Below are 8,509 nucleotides of genomic sequence, written 5' to 3'. Positions count from 1 at the left end.
CACACCCTCTCTTGGCCAGAGAGGGGTTAGTCATAATGAGACTATGATTATTGTTCATTAGAGGGATCAGTGGTACTTAAGAAGTTATATGTAACTATAGGGGCAAAATGATAATTTTGGTCCAGCTGTACTTACGAGCAATTTGTGAAGGGTCATCGTACTGTTGATGGATTATATCCAATAGACACATAAATATATCCGTTGATTGATTGATTAGTAAGAGGGAATTTATTTATATATGATATAATTATTAATTAAATCATATATGATATAATTGATATAATGTATTTAATACATTATAGTTTGATTAGAGGAATAAATATTTAAATATGATTCAAATATATTTTCTATGAATAAGATTTATAGTTGTTAAATTTAATATAAATATGATTTATATTAAATGCCATAAAATAGAAAAAGAACTATGGTTTATATATTGTATATGATGCAATATTAAAACTATAGGTTATAAATATAATATGATAAGTTGGTTATCATATTTATTTATAATTATTAATTATTTGATAATTAAACCCTTTTTCTCTCTAATCACCCTTAGTGGGAAGTTAATCAATTTTTATGGTAATTTGGGATAAATGAAATATGATTTTATTATTCCAAGTGAACGAGTTAGATCGAGGAATTAACGCGAAGAAGGGTTCTTCGAAGGTATAGTCCTTTAAACTTTTGTTTATTATGAGAAAACATGTTGTAATTTATGTTTTATGCATAATCTGTCTGTGTTACTGTAAATGTATGCATTCAATCGAAATGAGATTTGGACGTTCCGCTTCCGTTCAAAGGTTCTCTGTAAAAAGAGTTCCTTCAATTGTATTAGAGCCAGGTTGTGTTCTGATTTCCAAATTCCATTTTCTGTATTGAATCGTTGACAGGTTGGTGGGTTTTACTTCTGCATTGCGTTTAACTGTTAATGTATGTGCAAGTTGTTGATGGATATTTTGGGATAGTTGTCTCTTTTATGGATTTTTGTTTACATTTACAAAAGTTAATTTGTAAGGGCCCCTATGTTTTTGGGCATAATTTCTTGCAATCGAGTATGTATTCATTTAAGTTTTTTTAGTCATTCGTGAAGAAGCTTCAAACACAAGAGTTGCAGTTTGTTTGGATGGGGAAGATGAAACGGTGGTCGCATCGTATAGCTTAAGCTAGATGATCGTTTAGATTTGGCTATGCGTTCATGTAAAATTGTTCTGCATGATCGTGTAACATTTGCTAAACGATCGCATAGCTAATGCTACGCGATCATGTAAAGTTTGCTACATAATCGTGTTGCGTTTGCTGCATGATCGCATAGGCACTCGATGGGTAGAAGATCGTGTGGTATATGATACTCGACACAAAGCTTGCATGCTAAACAATCGGGTAAACTATCATGCTCATCGCATAGTCATTAGCTACACAATCACATAGTATATGATACTTGACGCTCGCTACACGATCGAGTAAACTATCATGCTCATCGCATAGTCATTAGCTACACGATCTCATAATATACGATACTCGACACTTGCTACACGATCGTGTAGACTTTCATGCTCATCGCATAGTCAGAAGCTACACGATCGCATATAAATGATAGTTTATACTCGACGCTTTGTTGCTCGACTATAAGGTATTTGCTACACGATCAAGCTGCAAGGGTTCTTGGTGGAGCGGTTCGAGGCGAGCGGTTCAAGACCTGGTTCACTTATTCCGAACCAGTGGACTCAATTTTGTAATAAATTAGCCTTTAATTTCCGGTTTTTGAGATGTTCTATCCGGGTCCATCAACTTTAGTTAAATATAATATGATGTATGTTCATTTTATATGCCATAATATATATCATATAGTTTTAAAACTCACCATAGGTTATGCATTTATTTTCATGCATCATTTTATATTATAAGTGTTATAATATATTCGTATGCATTATTTAGATTACATAAAGCATGTTTATGCATCATATAGTATAAGAGTTATAGTATATGTATGCATGCATTATAGCATATCCATGCATCATTTATATTATAAATGTTATAATATAAGGTTGATTGGTTATATGAAATGTATGCTATAGCATAGTTCGTTACTTAATTATATAAAAGTTATATATTAGTAATGAATGAACATTGCATGAAGCATGAAGCTAGCTTAGGTTAAATTATAATTGTTATAAATAACTTATGTATGTCTAGCTTGCAATGATTCTTAATAAAAGATTAAATATGTAACAAATGTATCTATAAGAGACCTTTTGTCTAAGGCTGGTTCTGGCTAGGCTCGGGTACTTAAGTTGATGAAAACGTCGTACCTCTACTTGGGAACCTACCTAGAAAGGTGAATTAGATAGATCTATTACATGCATGCAAATTTGATGAAAGTCTGTTAAAGAGTTTAATAGGACTTGAATCAAAGTTATTTAATCATTAAAGACAAGTGTTGTTCTTGAGCAAATTAAACAAACACTTAGATAAAATCAGTAGCCAAATTTTCTAAGTTAATTAACCCTAGGTAGAACACTCAATAGGAGGAAAATGGGGTATATGATACTTCACTTTAACCTCTACACGTTTTTCCCTAAAGTTCACACCGTGAAATCTACTCTCGGCCTCGAGGCACCGTGTCCCCCTACGGGTGGCATTTGGGTAGGTCAATACCAAAGTGAATGGAGAGAGTGTTTATAATAAGTGGGAATAGAACATGTGACAACATATCCCTCGGTCTCTTTCATTAGGTTGGATAAAGTTTTCGTGCATTGCCTCGAGACAGCCTTAGAGCTGTCTCTTATACACATCTAGATGTGTATAAGAGACAGGAAGCAGAACATGTGACAACATATCCCTCGGTCTCTTTCATTAGGTTGGATAAAGTTTCATGCATCGCATCAAGGCATCGTGGGTGTCCCCCTAAAGGATGGCAGTTTTGCATGACTCTTTAATTGATCTCCAGAAATGGATAGGGTTACTTTAGTCTCTTGTTCTAATCGACTTTTCCCTAAGGTTGGCACATTAGGGTGGGACTATAGAACCTAAAATTAGAGATTACACTTATACAGAATTGTTAAGGATGTTAACAAATTCTAGACCGAACAATAATGACTATTATTTAAGGAGTTGTTTCTGTCTAATGGTTGAGAATGTCACATTTCAGTGAAGGGACACTTGATCACACTACGATGACTTTTGTCCTACCTCACTAAAGCATCATTGCAAAATAGATGTCACTTGGAGTACATTAGACTATTTTGCTAAAACATGATTGATTTTCTAAAAGTTGTTTAATACAAGTAGATTTAATTAAGTTTGTTATCTTTTAACAATTTTTATGGCTACCGTGACTCTAAGTTTACTTGCCGCCAATAAATTAACTGGTGAAAATTACGCTAGTTGGAAAAACACCATAAACATGATTTTAATCATCGATGACTTACTTTTTTATCCTGATGGAGGAGTGTCCTCCCATTCCACCTCCTATCGTTGCTCAAAATGTTCAGGAAACATATGAGTGATGGACAAGGACAAATGAGAAGGTTCGAGCGTATATCTTGGCAAGCTTTAATGAAGTCTTGGCCAAGAAGCATGAGCCCATGGTCATTGCACGTGGGATCATGGAGTCCTTGAGGGGAATATTAGGAAAACCGTCCGCACAGCTCAGACACGACGCTCTTTAATATATCTTCAATTCATGTATGCAAGAAGGGTCATCTATTCGGGAGCACGTTCTCAACATGATGATCCACTTCAACATGGCGGAGATGAATGGGTCAAGCATCGATGAGGCCAACCAGGTTAGCATCATACTAGACTCTTTACCAGAAAGCTTCCTGCACTTCCGTAGTAATGTTGTTCTGAACAAGATTGACTATATTCTTACTACCCTGCTCAATGAGCTGTAGACTTTCCAATCTTTGTTGAAAAGCAAGGAGAAGAAAGGTGAAGAAAATGTTGCTTCATCATATAAAAAGTTCCATAAAGGTTCGACCTCAGGAACTAAGTCTGTACTTTCTTCCTTCGACACCAAAAAGTGGATAAAGAAAAAGGGTAGAAAGAGGAAGGCTGCTGCTAACCCAGCAGTTATTGCTCCAAGGGGTAGACAACCAGTAAGGGTTGACAAGGGAAAATGTTTCCATTGCAACCAAGATGGACATTGGAAGAGGAACTACCGTAGATATTTGGCAGAAAAGAAGAAGACCAAACAAGGTAAACATGATTTGCTTGTTTTGGAAACTTGTTTAATGAAGAATGATGATTCTGCCTGGATTATTGACTCTGGGGCCACTAACCATGTTTGTTCTTCATTTCAGGGAATTAGTTCGTGGCGACAACTTGATGCTGGTGAAATGACGATGCGAGATGGAATCAGGCACATCCTCTCAACTGTGGTAGTGGGAGGTCTCCGGTTGTCTTTATAGAACAAATTTCTAATTTTGAATGATGTATTTGTTGTTCCTGATTTAAAAAGAAACTTAGTTTCTGTAAAGTGTCTTTTGGAACATAATATCATCTAAAATTTTCATATAATAAAGTGTTTATTACTAGGAACGGTGTTGATACATGTTCTGCTCAACTAGAAAACAATTTGTATGTGCTAAAGCTGTTAGTAACAAATGCCTTCCATAACATAGAGATGTTTAAAATTGTTGTAACTCAACATGAGCGACCTAGATTTTCTCCTAAAGAAAATGCCCAACTTTGGCAGCTAAGATTATGACACATTAATCTCAATAGGATTGAGAAGGTTGTGAAAAATGGACTTCTAAACGAGTTAGAAGAAAATTCTTTACCTGTGTGTGGTCATGCCTTGAAGGCAAGATGACTAAAAGACCTTTTACTGGAAAAGGTCATAGGGCCAAAGAACCTCTAGAGTTAGTACATTCAGACCTTTGTGGTCCAATGAATGTAAAAGCTAGGGGAGGTTATGAATATTTCATCACTTTCACCGATGATTATTCAAGATATGGGTATGTTTACTTAATGCAACATAAGTCGGAGTCTTTTGAAAAGTTCAAAGAATTCAAGGTTGAAAATGCACTAAATAGAATGATTAAAACACTTCGACCTGATCAAGGTGGATAGTTTAAGGATTTTACTTTTTAGAACTATTTGATAGAATATGGAATAGTATCCTAACTCTCAGCAGCTAGTACATCTCAACAAAATGGTGTATCAGAGATGAGATATCGAACCCTGGTTATATCTTGAATTGTGTTCACTCTAAGAGTGTTGCCATAAAACCTTTGGAGTTATGGAATAGTCGTAAAGCCAGTTTATGTCATTTCAGAATCTGGGGTTGCCCAACACACGTGCTTGAGGCCAATCCTAAGAAACTGGAACCACGTTCAAGGTTATAGGCTACCCCAAAGGAACGAGAGGTGGTTATTTTTTTGATCCTAAAGAAAACAAAGTATTTGTATTGACAAATGCTACTTTTCTTGAGGAGGACCACATAAGGGAACATAGAGTCAGAAGTAAATCGAGTTGAATGAGATTTCTAAAGAAACTACTGAATCTTCAATAAGAGTTGTTGAAGAGCTCAGTACCTCAACAACAGTTGTTGAAGTAGGTTCATCTAGTAGGCCAAATCCACCTCAAGTATTGAGGGAACCTCGATGTAGTAGGAGGGTTGCGAGCCTACCTATTCGCTATATGGGTTTAACTGAAATCCTAGCTATGGTAGCTGATGGCGAGGTTGAGCATCCATTGTCTTATAAGAAGACAATGAAGGATGTTGATAGAGATGAATGGATTAGAGCCATGGATCTCGAAATGGAGTCTATTTACTTCAATTCAGTATGGGATCTGTTGGGAATGTCCCAGAACTCGTAGTTTGTGTTAAACATTCTATTTTATAAAAAAATAATGACTTGTTGATTTTCATCTTATTATGAAAATCCAATAAACGTATCCTTGGCTATAGTCTGAATGCTGTAACTTTATGTAATGACATAAACAAGGTCAAGTTGATAGTATATAGCCTAAATGGTCTAATAAGTATATGGATGAAATTAGGTATCTCATCCTGGTAACGCTATTGGATGCGACCCACTTTGTAGTTATTACAAGAAGTTGTAAAGTGCTACAAACGATGTGATCCATAAATCATTCATGTTGAGACATGAGAGTGGAGGCATTCTATGCAATGAGTTTGCATATAAACTGGACCACGAAAATAGTCACTTTTCTTTATAACAACCGTTTACTGTTGAAACTGACTATTTCATTTAATATGTAACCTAGGTTAACTTGATCTTAATCCTGAGCTAGCTATGAACTCCTGTTTGTTTGGGATTATCCTTTGATCTGAAAACGGTGAGAGTAGTTCAACAACACTTCTCAATAAGCTTACTATTTTGGGGATAAGACCGGATGAATAGTTGGGGACATAGCCTTGCAAGATGGAATTCACTTCTACCCTATTTAGGGTTAGCAAATAGGTTGTTCTCTTAAGTACTGACTCCAAGTCTTGAACAATCGGGACCCCGCCTTCTCATGATAGAGAAAGGATTTGATTCATAGAGATTATGAATCAGAATTGTTCATTAGAGGATCAGTAGAAACTTAAGGAACAAGATGTATTCACAGGGGTAAAACGATATTTTTGACCTAGCTGTGATTATGAACAACCTGTGAAGGATCAACTTACTAATTATGGTTATTAAGTAGATATAATGTATCTACAGTGAGGGAATTTCAACTATGGGCTATAGTGGGGTGTCCCATTAGTTAACAAATGGGGGGTTAGAACAGACTACTAAGTTTAGCCGATTAATCTCGAATCGTTGGAGCCCATAATCTGTAGGTCTGCGAGGTCCCCCTACTAGCTCGTAAATGGATAAGCTTTAGGGTAGCTTGAGAAATTAATTTGAAATGTTCAAATTAAATGGAACAAGAGAATATATATTTAAATATGATTTAAATATATGAAGATGATTATTGTACAAAAATTAATTTAATATTTGATATTAAATTAATTCATGAAATTAATTTAAGAAACTCATTTTTCAATTAAAAACGTTTTGAAATCATTTTATGTTTTTTAAAAGAAAAATGAAAATTTGTTTTTGCATGTTGCACAAAATGGAGAATGAATTTTTTCCACTATCTTTATCTTCATGCTCACACAAAGGCCATTATGTTATCTTCATTGATTCTCCAAGCATGAGTTGCAAGCCATGCACTTCACTTATTTACATGTTCATCGACAATATATAAAAGAAGATTGGAGTCATTTGAGAAGAATTACTGCATAATTTTTTAGAGAAAACTTTCTATGAGAAGAGACTGTTCTCCTTGTTCGACTGCTGTGAGTTTTTCATTATTCTTCACCTTTTCAAGCTATTCTTGAGGCCCACAACTCTGCCTAAAGCTCCAAGAGGATAGTAGGGAAGACTTTGAGGTGGTTCACGGTGATATCAAGTGAAGATTGTTGCTGTACACTCGATTTCTTGGAGAGTTCTTCAAAGGTATGATTTTAAAACCCTCTTTTTAGAAAAGCATGCTTTAGTTTCTGTCAAAATTAGTGAATTTGAATGCTTATAGATCCTTGATACTTCCGCTGCATATTATTCAACTCTTTTAGGATCTTGTAGATTAACCTAATGGGGTTAAATCTATAGGTTGTAAATGGATCTACAAGAGGAAACAAGGTGCTGATGGGAAGGTGCAAACCTTTAAGGCTAGATTGGTGGCAAATGTTTATACCCATGTGGAGGAAGTTGACTATGAGAGACTTTCTCACCTGTTGCCATGCTAAAGTCTATCTGGATCCTCCTATCCATTGCCTCATATTATGACTATGAGTTGTGGCAAATGGATGTCAAAACTACTTTTCTGAATGGCAATCTTGAGAATACTATTTATATGGTGCAACCCGAGGGATTCATAATCCAAGATCAAGAGTAAAAGGTTGGCAAGCTTAATCGATCCATTTATGGACTGAAACAGGCATCTCGACCTTGGAATATAAGGTTTGATACTGCGATCAAATTTTATGACTTTGATAAAAAAACATTGATGAGCCTTGTGTCTAAAAGAAGATCATCAATAGTTCAGTAGTTTTTCTAGTGTTGTATGTAAATTATATCCTACTCATTATGAATGATGTAGGTTTACTGACTACAGTTAAGAACTGGCTAGCGATCCAATTCAAATAAAATATTTGGTAGAGACTCAGTTTGTTCTGGGTATTCAGATCTTTCAAGATTGATAGAACAAAATGTTAGCTTATTCAGTTAAGAACTGTCTCAGACGTCGTATATTGACAAGATGTTTGTCAACTATTCGATGCAGAACTCCAAAAGGGGCTTATTGCCTTTCAAGCACGGAGTTACTTTGTCTAAGGACTAGTGTCCTAAGACACCTCAAGAGGTTGAGGATATGAGATGGATCCCCTATGCATCTGTCGTAGGCAGTTTGATGTATGCGATGTTATGCACTAGACCTGACATCTACTATGTAGTGGGGATAGTGATATTAGTCTAATCCAGGATTAGATCACTAGACAACCGTT

Source organism: Benincasa hispida, chromosome 10 (genome assembly GCF_009727055.1).
Source record: "Benincasa hispida cultivar B227 chromosome 10, ASM972705v1, whole genome shotgun sequence".
In the NCBI taxonomy this organism is placed as follows: Eukaryota; Viridiplantae; Streptophyta; class Magnoliopsida; order Cucurbitales; family Cucurbitaceae; genus Benincasa; species Benincasa hispida.
This window is presented reverse-complemented; position numbering follows the sequence as displayed.